Source organism: Procambarus clarkii, unplaced genomic scaffold (genome assembly GCF_040958095.1).
Source record: "Procambarus clarkii isolate CNS0578487 unplaced genomic scaffold, FALCON_Pclarkii_2.0 HiC_scaffold_109, whole genome shotgun sequence".
NCBI lineage: Eukaryota > Metazoa > Arthropoda > Malacostraca > Decapoda > Cambaridae > Procambarus > Procambarus clarkii.
In genome coordinates, this window is record NW_027189142.1 from 624,265 (window position 1) to 636,235 (window position 11,971).

The 11,971-nt window shown below is 43.0% G+C and overlaps 2 non-coding genes across 2 annotated transcripts; both read right to left on the reverse strand.

Moving 5' to 3' along the window:
- Positions 1-207: 207 nt before the first annotated feature.
- On the reverse strand, positions 208-326 carry LOC138360408 (5S ribosomal RNA). The gene has a single exon (XR_011226356.1). It is a non-coding gene; the product is annotated as a 5S ribosomal RNA (ribosomal RNA).
- A 9,133-nt stretch (positions 327-9,459) lies between these two features.
- Positions 9,460-9,578, reverse strand: LOC138360409 (5S ribosomal RNA). The gene has a single exon (XR_011226357.1). It is a non-coding gene; the product is annotated as a 5S ribosomal RNA (ribosomal RNA).
- Between the last annotated feature and the right edge of the window lie 2,393 nt (positions 9,579-11,971).

Consider the following 11,971-nt stretch of genomic DNA (forward strand, 5'->3'; position numbering starts at 1 on the left):
ATATATATATATACAACATGTTTTGTTTTGGTTGTTTGTTTTTGTATAAAGCCTCACACACTATATTAAGCGAGTTTGTTTTAAACATGACATACATATTAATTCATTTTACCAGGCCTTATTCCACACAACTCCGTGAATTTCCCGTGGAGCCAGCCAGCCATTCAAACAAAAACAAACGAAACAAAACAAAACAAAAAACATTATTGCCAACAGCATTTGGTGTTCCCAGGCGGTCACCCATCCAAGTACTAACCAAACCCAACGTTGCTTAACTTCGCTGATCGGACGAGAAGCGGTGTTCTCAACGTGGTATGGCCGTTGGCATGAGACTGCCTACACATTGTGGCTAATAACCAACTCTTTTTAGTCATCACGGCAGGATACGGACCTTCTTGTGGTGTCTTAATGGTAATTGTATCCTAACATATTTTTGTCTCCTTGGCATGGATATTTAACATCGTTTATTCAGTCTTGGGTTTATGTTCTTTCGCCATTTACAGACATTTTACATCTACCTACTTCCTCAGCCTACCCTGCCAATTTCTAATGAATTTGTGGATTTTCTTTTGTAATACATACATGTGTGTGCTCATCTGCTCTTCAGTTTTTATGATATTTGTCTCATCTGTCCTGCTTTATGATACTTTTACAAAGAACATGAACAAATGCTTCTATTTTAGAGAAGATATGGGATCCAGGTTTCGGAGCCGTAAAACCAACCGTCGTGATTGGTGGACGAGTTGCCAGGTTGCAGCTTCTGTACCGTGCCGGCACATAAATAGGTTCGGCTCAAGCGGCGGCAGCATCATTCCCCCGTGACTGTCTGAGCGTCTCTCATCACCTTGGTTATCTCATCATCATCATGGTAGAAGCAAAGCCTACCAAGAAGGCTGCGGCTGCTGCTGCTGTGGTGGCCACCACCAGGAAACCTCGCGTCCAGGTTGCTCACCCGAAAACTAGTCAAATGGTTCTAGCCGCGGTCGCAGCACTCAAAGACCGTAAGGGCTCGTCTCTACAAGCAATCAAGAAGTACGTTGTTGCCAACAACAAAGTCGAGGCTGCCAAGATCGCCATTTACATCCGAAGATTTCTCAAGAAAGCAGTGGCTGACGGCATTCTTGTTCAGACCAAGGGAAGTGGAGCTAGTGGATCATTCAAGCTGGCCGTAGCAGAGAAGAGGGCCGTTCTAACTCCCAAGAAAGCCACCACAACCAAGAAACCATCTACAGCAGCAAAGAAGGCCGTGGTAACTCCCAAGAAAGCCGCCACAAGCAACAAACCACCTACAGCCTTGAAAAAGAAGCAGCAGCAGCAGCAGCTTGTTGTTGGGAACAAAAAGCCCAAAATAAAGAGAGCTTCAAAATCTCCCAAACCACCCAAGGCAAAGAAAGCTGTCAAGAAAACAACAAAGGCAAAATAAACGACGACATGCAAGCAGCATGAATACACATGACAATAAACATCCAGGCCTCCCCCCTCAGTGGAGGGGCCTCATATGATTCCAAAAAGAGTTTAGTTTTGTAGACAAATAAATCATTACTTTTGGGGTAGATTTACTCTGTATATTATAAATATATATATATATATATATATATATATATATATATATATATATATATATATATATATATATATATATATATATATATATATATACACACATACATGGGTGAGGTGATATGGTACCAAAGTTTTTGGTGAGGTGATTGACATTTACACAAGATAAAACACGAACCAATGGGAATAAAAACATAAGAATGGAAGTAACTGCAGAAGGCCTATTGGCCCATAACACAAGCACTTCCTCTTGATGCTTCTATATTGGTTCGGAGTCTTGAAGCTATAATATATATATATATATATATATATATATATATATATATATATATATATATATATATATATATATATATATATATATATATATGCACACAAAACTAAATAGTCTTGTTAGACAAATTGCCCCTATTAGAGGCAAGTTGACTAACAAGCCGAATGACTGCAATTGTTTTGAATTTGAGTTAAATCTAACATAGAAATGTAATCAAACCTAACCTAACCTATGCTAACCCAAGCTAAGCTAACCTAACCTAACCTAAGCTAACCCAAGCTAAGCTAAGCTAAGCTAACCTAACCTAACCTAACCTAACCTAAGCTAAGCTAACCTAACCTAACCTAACCTAACCTAACCCAGCAATTCATGATCTTAATATAATACTGTTAATTGGATAAACCAATTTGGAAAGAAATGTTCGAAAATAACAAAATTAACTGTGCTTGTTAGGAAAATTGGGCCTTGCATACTTGTCCCAATAGTGTGGTTCTCGCTTTTAGGTACGACATAAACGTATACCTAAGTTGAGAGAGAAAAAGATTCGCACTCAAACATGCATATCGATTGCCAGTCCTGAATTCTGGGTAGATATTCGTGTCCTCCCTTTTCATTTACCATCATTTGGATACTATCAAAACAGCTCTGAGAAGGATAAAATGAATAAAACGGGTAGCTCACTCATGTAAAAAGGAAGAGTTGGGAAAGATCTCTCTCTCTCTCTCTCTCCCCCTCACCCCCCCCCCCACCAATGATCCTGCTCTGCTAGTATATAACGTAACAAACCTTCCCCCCCCCCCCTCCCTCCCCAATCAGAGTCCCTTTAAGCATGCGAGGATAAAAAATAGATTTCATAAGACCCAATGTGCTAGCTGATATCAAAACAATTTATGTTATCGTCTATTAAGCCCTTCAGTAAAAAAGTATAGGGACCTAATTAGGTCCCGTTTTGAGGTGGTGGTGGGTGGAATCGATGGATTAGCCAAGCTCTTATCCGCCGAATCCGTAGAGGGTACGACCCTGGCGCTTCAGAGCGTACACCACGTCCATGGCAGTGACGGTCTTCCTCTTGGCGTGTTCCGTGTAGGTTACAGCATCACGGATGACGTTCTCGAGGAACACCTTCAGGACGCCACGGGTCTCTTCGTAGATGAGACCCGAAATACGCTTCACGCCGCCACGACGAGCTAAGCGACGAATAGCGGGCTTGGTGATGCCCTGGATGTTGTCACGTAGCACCTTACGATGACGCTTGGCGCCACCCTTTCCGAGTCCCTTGCCTCCCTTGCCGCGTCCAGTCATGGTGTTGAAGTTGTGTGAATCGAATTGACGAATGCCAGAATCAGAATCAGAATAATACAGGAGAAGATGCCCATAGGGGCGAGCTTGGAAGTGGGGACAGAAGAAGATAAGGGGGGGTGAGAGGAAGAAGATTTGTAAGAGAAAAAGTGCCAGGGCTAAACCCAGCTGCGTGTCGTTAGGTTGCGGCTTTCGAGGCAGGGACTCAGTCGGGTGTTTTCAGTGACAACATCGGGACATCACAAACTCACAACATCACAGTGATTGGCTCAAGAGCGTCAGGGCTGAACTTTTTTACGGATTGTTTGTGCTGGTAGTTGAGAGCTGAATATGTAATGATAGCGGATGCTGGGTGTTGAGAGCTAAAGTTTAACGAAATACAGAGTTAGGAAGAGGATCATGGATGGTAGAGAAGAGGTCATGATTGTTTCGTGGTAGTCTGAGAGTGTGTAGGAGAAAATCAATGTGTTGTTCATGATGAGTGAGTAGTCTATCGATTTGTTTGTCTGATAGAGTTTTCCAGTAGGTATTTAGGGCAGGAATGTTAGTACTTTCATGGAGACTTTGGCTGGTATTTAACTCTTGCCATCGGGTGTTGAGTACCCATCTTAGTGCTCTGTTCTGTATTCTTTGAAGTTTTATTTTGTTAGTGCGTGCAGATAGAGAAAGAGCTAGTGGAGCGTATGTTAGGAGAGGTCTAATAAGTGCTTTGTAAAGGTGCATTTTTGTGTCAGGTTTTGCAAATCTAAGTCTGTATAGTTTCTTCATGGCTTGAAGAGCTATTGCATGTTTCTGTGTTATGTGTGTGTGAAAGAGTAGTTGTCGATCAAATGTGAGTCCCAGGACTGTGGAGGAGGGAGATACAGAGATATAAGTAGGATTTTGAGTGTATGAATAGAGTTTGAGAGGAATTGGGCGAATAGTTCTTTTACAGAAAAAGTAGGTGATTTTAGATTTGCTGGAGTTGGTTTTTATACGCCATTTGTACTCCCACTCAGTGACAACATCAAGTTCTGTTTGTGCTCTGTTTGTTAGTGTATCAATGGTGTTGCTGGTGACAAGGTGAGAGACATCATCAGCATAACATATGGTTAATGAAGTGTGATGAACAGGGTCAGGAATGTCGTTTATGTATAGGATGTAGAGTGTTGGGGCAAGAACAGAGCCTTGGGGAACACCGGCACGAATGCCCGCACGATTTCCCGACTATATCCCATCAAGCGGACGTACTAGTAGCATTGCAACTCCTGCCTGCCCTTACTTTACGCTTGTGGTCGAGTAGACACGGCTTTCTCACAACGCTTTCAAAACTGCAGTTGCCTACTCGTCTGTTTCACGTCCCTGTGAAATGACTTTTGCACAAATCCAAAAAATAGAGCAAAATCAGCGATAATAGTGATTGAGGTGAGCCGCCTGTTGGCTGCAGCCAGAGGAAGGAGGGGAGGGGCAACGGGGTGACGTAGGCGAGTCGAGCAGCCAATGGCGCTCGAGCAAGCGCCTCGAGACGGCGTATATAAGCAAAAATTTTTCGGCGCCGGCCATCACAAACCACAGTTGTTCACCATGGCTCGCACCAAGCAGACTGCTCGCAAGTCCACGGGAGGCAAGGCTCCTCGTAAGCAGCTGGCCACCAAGGCAGCACGCAAGTCTGCTCCTGCCACAGGGGGTGTGAAGAAGCCTCACCGTTACAGGCCCGGAACGGTCGCCCTGCGTGAGATCCGTCGTTACCAGAAGAGCACCGAGTTGCTCATCAGGAAACTTCCCTTCCAGCGTCTGGTGCGCGAGATTGCCCAGGACTTCAAGACCGATCTTCGCTTCCAGTCGTCTGCCGTCATGGCTTTACAGGAGGCATCCGAGGCTTACCTGGTCGGTCTCTTCGAGGACACTAACCTCTGTGCCATCCACGCCAAGCGTGTCACCATCATGCCAAAGGACATTCAGCTTGCTCGCCGTATCCGTGGAGAGCGTGCATAAGCTAAATCGACCACCCTAGTATACACCAAACTCGGCCCTTCTCAGGGCCAAAATATCCTTCTAAGGAGATTTCAGACATTCCTAGCATAATTTAGGTGTCATACATACATGTGATATCAATAAATCAAGTCATTTGTAGTACAACCTGTTCTCTTACAAACAAAACGCCGTCGCTTTTCACTCTTATGCACTGTCAAGGATCACCCCCCCCCCCAAAATAAAAATTGTCATACTGTACTAGAAATAAAAGCAGCTTGTATAAGTGACATATACTGTCCAGTCCTGTTTTATTCTGTTTTCGGTCCTCTGGCTTAATCTGTTAAGTTAGGAGATGACATTTTAAATTAACCGTTTTCTTGACATTTTCAAACCTAAGAGGGTGGCCTGCATAGTAATCCTAATGTGGAACATAACAATGAATCTCTAATCTCTAGAAAAAAGATACCGAGTGCTTATATGTGTTGAGAGAGAGAGAGAGAGAGAGAGAGAGAGAGAGAGACACACACAGACAGACAGACAAGACAGACAAGACAGACAGACAGACAGACAGACAGACAGACAGACAGACAGACAGACAGACAGACAGACAGGCAGGCAGGCAGGCAGACAGACAGACAGACAGACAGACAGACAGACAGACACTGAGAGAGAGAAACACACACAGACAGTTTCATAAATATTCTCATTTTATAGCTATTTGCTTTCAGTGACAGAGGTTTTTGTTATAATAGTATTGGTGTCTAACACTCACAATCTCTTTAGAAATTAAAGTGTGGCTCCAATGGAGCCGAGTTTGTTGGTTTGAGGCCAAGCCACCACCACAGGGCAGTAAGTAAGCCGTTTACTTGGAGGAGGTGTACTTGGTGACGGCCTTAGTGCCCTCAGAGACGGCGTGCTTGGCCAGTTCTCCGGGCAACAGGAGCCTTACAGCCGTCTGGATCTCCCGACTGGTAATGGTGGAACGCTTGTTGTAGTGGGCCAGGCGAGAAGCCTCGGCGGCGATGCGCTCGAAGATGTCGTTCACGAACGAGTTCATGATCGACATGGCTTTGGAAGAGATACCAGTGTCGGGGTGGACCTGCTTCAGCACTTTGTAGATGTAGATGCTGTAGCTCTCCTTCCTCCTGCGCTTCTTTTTCTTATCGCCCTTGGCAATGGCCTTCTGGGCCTTTCCGGCCTTCTTGGCAGCCTTTCCAGATGCCTTGGGTGGCATGATGATGCTCGTGCTGGCTGGCGTTGCGATACAATAATGAACTTTTGCGCGAGGCGAGCTTTCCTTTTATATCCCGCTCGCGACTCAGCTCAGAGCGGGTCGCGTGGCGGAGCGCGCTGATTGGTCAGTGGCGGGCTCCCTTGATCCTGAGCGGGGTATATAACACGAAGCTCGATCTGCGGGGCGGCATAAAACCACCACAAACCCACAACAGCAGCAGCAATGTCAGGACGCGGCAAGGGAGGCAAAGTGAAGGGCAAGTCAAAGTCTCGCTCCAGCAGGGCCGGACTTCAGTTCCCCGTGGGCAGAATTCACCGTCTGCTGCGTAAGGGCAACTACGCCGAACGCGTCGGTGCTGGCGCTCCTGTCTACCTGGCAGCCGTCATGGAATACCTCGCTGCCGAAGTTCTGGAGCTCGCCGGTAACGCCGCACGTGACAACAAGAAGACCCGTATCATCCCACGTCACTTGCAGTTGGCCATCCGCAACGACGAAGAACTCAACAAACTTCTGTCTGGCGTAACCATTGCACAGGGAGGTGTTCTTCCAAACATTCAGGCAGTTCTTTTGCCAAAGAAGACAGAGAAGAAGTAAGCACTTCTGCCACCCACCACGACAAATACCATAACCAGGCTCCATCCGGAGCCACACACACTTTAATAGAGAGATTCAAGTAGACAATCAACTTTCAAACATTAATAATAACATTTATATTGATTTCATTTGGAATGTGTACATAACAAACAAACAAACAAAACAAAATTATAGGGGATATTCAGCATCACTTGGAATATTAACCAATCATATAAATCCAATATATATTTTATATTTTACTTTAAGCGAGGAATTCATATTCTATCAATTTTTAATCATACAAATGAACAAAAGCAATTCTTCACTAGACGTAACGAATGAATAAATGATCAAGGTTTTAATGTGTTTCATGAATAAATATATATATATATATATATATATATATATATATATATATATATATATATATATATATATATATATATATATATATATATATATAATATAATATAATATAATATATTATAATACTTGTGAACCAGAATATGTTTGAGCAGCAGCGATCGTGCCATTGGCCGAAGTGCAACAATTCAAATAATTTAAAGGGCCTGCTCGGGTATATAAGAGAGGCTGGGAGACTGGGGCCGGTGGTGGGTGATGGGTGATGGTGTGGTGTGGTGTGGTGTTGTTAAGAGTTGATTTACGGCCAGCCAGCCAGCTGCAGCCAAGGCAGGGCAGGGCAAGGCAAGGCAAGGCAAGGCAAGGCAAGGCAAGGCAATAACAGGACAGGACAGCCAAGGCAAGGCAAGGCAAGGCAAGGCAAGGCAAGGCAAGCAGGCGGGCGGGCGGGCGGGCGGGCGGGCGGGCGGGCGGGCAGCCAGCCAGCCAGCCAGCCAGCCAGCCAGCCAGCCAGGCAGGCAGGCAGGCAGGCAGGCAGGCAGGCAGGCAGGCAGGCAGGCAGGCAGCCAGGCAGCCAGCCAGTCAGCCAACCAGCCAGCCAGCCAGCCAGCCAGCCAGGCAGGCAGGCAGCCAGCCAGCCAGCCACTCCCACTTTGTATTTATATGCATTCAATTTATATTCAAACATTATATATGTTAAGGGCCTAGTTTTAGTGTTTATTTTAAAAATGACAAACATCGAGTCGTTTTACCAGTCCTTTAGCGTTAACGGTGATGCATTTTAAAACTGAACAGAAATCACCTTTTCTGGATATATCAAATATCGAATCCGCTTAATGTGCCTACAATTCAATCATTCAAAAAATACATAATTTACATCATGCCTTTTCATAGAACAGACAATAAGATTTGAGACAATAAGAATTTTAGTTTTATAACTAAAGTTGCACAATTATACCAACTCTATGGTGGCTGGGTGGTAAGGTGTGTGGCTGGTGTTTTGGAAGTCGCGAGTTCAAACGACCCAATGGGAGTACTTTTTTTTTTTTTTTATGCCATACAATCTTCCTAGTACTATTATGTAGGTGTGTGTGTGTGTGTTTTTATTCATTCTTTGGTTTTATAGATGACATACATATTGACTCCTTTTACCAGTCCTTAATTAGGCTCTGGGGAAGCAATGGTGGTGGTGGTGGTGCATTTAAAACTAAACCAAAAATCACCAGTTCTGGACGCGTCAAATATCATATCCGCTTAATGTGTCTACAACCTAATTACTTAAAACTACACTATTTAATTCATTCATATCACGTGCATATTGGTCATTATGCTCATACAACCGACATAACAATTTATTTTCATTATTAGAATCATACATTTCATCAAGTAATACAGATACAAAGAGATTTTCTTTCTGAGAAGACCGTTAGTATTGGCTGGCTGGCAGGCAGGCAGGCAGGCATTTGAGGGTTATTATTTCGCCTGTTGATTGGGGGGAGGGTTGATGTGTTAGGGGGTTTTCGGTTAGGTGTGGTGGTGGTGATTGGTGGTGATTGGTGGTGGTGGTGATTGGTGGTGATTGGTGGTGAGTAGTGGTGGTGGTGGTGGTGGTGGTGGTAGTAGGTGGGAGGGGGGGGGGGGGAAGGGGAATGATGGTCTGTGGATTCCTTCTCCGTACCCCTTACATATAAGCAAAAACATGCCTTCCTGTGGGTATAGAAACATTAACACAAATTATATCAGTAACTGATATTGTAGCCTTTTAAACAGAAAAGATTTGTACATACAAATACTTTTAAATTATCATTTATTTGTGGAAATGGCATTTACGTCATTAAATTGATACCTCAGCATCAAGTGTCCTGCAGTGGTCCAGTGGTAAAGTGTATATAAGTGATGCGTATTCTTGGAGTTGCGAGTTCAAACCCGGATTAAGCTATATATATATATATATATATATATATATATATATATATATATATATATATATATATATATATATATATATACAACATGTTTTGTTTTGGTTGTTTGTTTTTGTATAAAGCCTCACACACTATATTAAGCGAGTTTGTTTTAAACATGACATACATATTAATTCATTTTACCAGGCCTTATTCCACACAACTCCGTGAATTTCCCGTGGAGCCAGCCAGCCAGCCAGCCATTCAAACAAAAACAAACGAAACAAAACAAAAAACATTATTGCCAACAGCATTTGGTGTTCCCAGGCGGTCACCCATCCAAGTACTAACCAAACCCAACGTTGCTTAACTTCGCTGATCGGACGAGAAGCGGTGTTCTCAACGTGGTATGGCCGTTGGCATGAGACTGCCTACACATTGTGGCTAATAACCAACTCTTTTTAGTCATCACGGCAGGATACGGACCTTCTTGTGGTGTCTTAATGGTAATTGTATCCTAACATATTTTTGTCTCCTTGGCATGGATATTTAACATCGTTTATTCAGTCTTGGGTTTATGTTCTTTCGCCATTTACAGACATTTTACATCTACCTACTTCCTCAGCCTACCCTGCCAATTTCTAATGAATTTGTGGATTTTCTTTTGTAATACATACATGTGTGTGCTCATCTGCTCTTCAGTTTTTATGATATTTGTCTCATCTGTCCTGCTTTATGATACTTTTACAAAGAACATGAACAAATGCTTCTATTTTAGAGAAGATATGGGATCCAGGTTTCGGAGCCGTAAAACCAACCGTCGTGATTGGTGGACGAGTTGCCAGGTTGCAGCTTCTGTACCGTGCCGGCACATAAATAGGTTCGGCTCAAGCGGCGGCAGCATCATTCCCCCGTGACTGTCTGAGCGTCTCTCATCACCTTGGTTATCTCATCATCATCATGGTAGAAGCAAAGCCTACCAAGAAGGCTGCGGCTGCTGCTGCTGTGGTGGCCACCACCAGGAAACCTCGCGTCCAGGTTGCTCACCCGAAAACTAGTCAAATGGTTCTAGCCGCGGTCGCAGCACTCAAAGACCGTAAGGGCTCGTCTCTACAAGCAATCAAGAAGTACGTTGTTGCCAACAACAAAGTCGAGGCTGCCAAGATCGCCATTTACATCCGAAGATTTCTCAAGAAAGCAGTGGCTGACGGCATTCTTGTTCAGACCAAGGGAAGTGGAGCTAGTGGATCATTCAAGCTGGCCGTAGCAGAGAAGAGGGCCGTTCTAACTCCCAAGAAAGCCACCACAACCAAGAAACCATCTACAGCAGCAAAGAAGGCCGTGGTAACTCCCAAGAAAGCCGCCACAAGCAACAAACCACCTACAGCCTTGAAAAAGAAGCAGCAGCAGCAGCAGCTTGTTGTTGGGAACAAAAAGCCCAAAATAAAGAGAGCTTCAAAATCTCCCAAACCACCCAAGGCAAAGAAAGCTGTCAAGAAAACAACAAAGGCAAAATAAACGACGACATGCAAGCAGCATGAATACACATGACAATAAACATCCAGGCCTCCCCCCTCAGTGGAGGGGCCTCATATGATTCCAAAAAGAGTTTAGTTTTGTAGACAAATAAATCATTACTTTTGGGGTAGATTTACTCTGTATATTATATATATATATATATATATATATATATATATATATATATATATATATATATATATATATATATATATATATATATATATATATATATATATATATATATATATATATACACACATACATGGGTGAGGTGATATGGTACCAAAGTTTTTGGTGAGGTGATTGACATTTACACAAGATAAAACACGAACCAATGGGAATAAAAACATAAGAATGGAAGTAACTGCAGAAGGCCTATTGGCCCATAACACAAGCACTTCCTCTTGATGCTTCTATATTGGTTCGGAGTCTTGAAGCTATAATATATATATATATATATATATATATATATATATATATATATATATATATATATATATATATATATATATATATATATGCACACAAAACTAAATAGTCTTGTTAGACAAATTGCCCCTATTAGAGGCAAGTTGACTAACAAGCCGAATGACTGCAATTGTTTTGAATTTGAGTTAAATCTAACATAGAAATGTAATCAAACCTAACCTAACCTATGCTAACCCAAGCTAAGCTAACCTAACCTAACCTAAGCTAACCCAAGCTAAGCTAAGCTAACCTAACCTAACCTAACCTAACCTAAGCTAAGCTAACCTAACCTAACCTAACCTAACCTAACCCAGCAATTCATGATCTTAATATAATACTGTTAATTGGATAAACCAATTTGGAAAGAAATGTTCGAAAATAACAAAATTAACTGTGCTTGTTAGGAAAATTGGGCCTTGCATACTTGTCCCAATAGTGTGGTTCTCGCTTTTAGGTACGACATAAACGTATACCTAAGTTGAGAGAGAAAAAGATTCGCACTCAAACATGCATATCGATTGCCAGTCCTGAATTCTGGGTAGATATTCGTGTCCTCCCTTTTCATTTACCATCATTTGGATACTATCAAAACAGCTCTGAGAAGGATAAAATGAATAAAACGGGTAGCTCACTCATGTAAAAAGGAAGAGTTGGGAAAGATCTCTCTCTCTCTCTCTCTCCCCCTCACCCCCCCCCCCCACCAATGATCCTGCTCTGCTAGTATATAACGTAACAAACCTTCCCCCCCCCCCTCCCTCCCCAATCAGAGTCCCTTTAAGCATGCGAGGATAAAAAATAGATTTCATAAGACCCAATGTGCTAGCT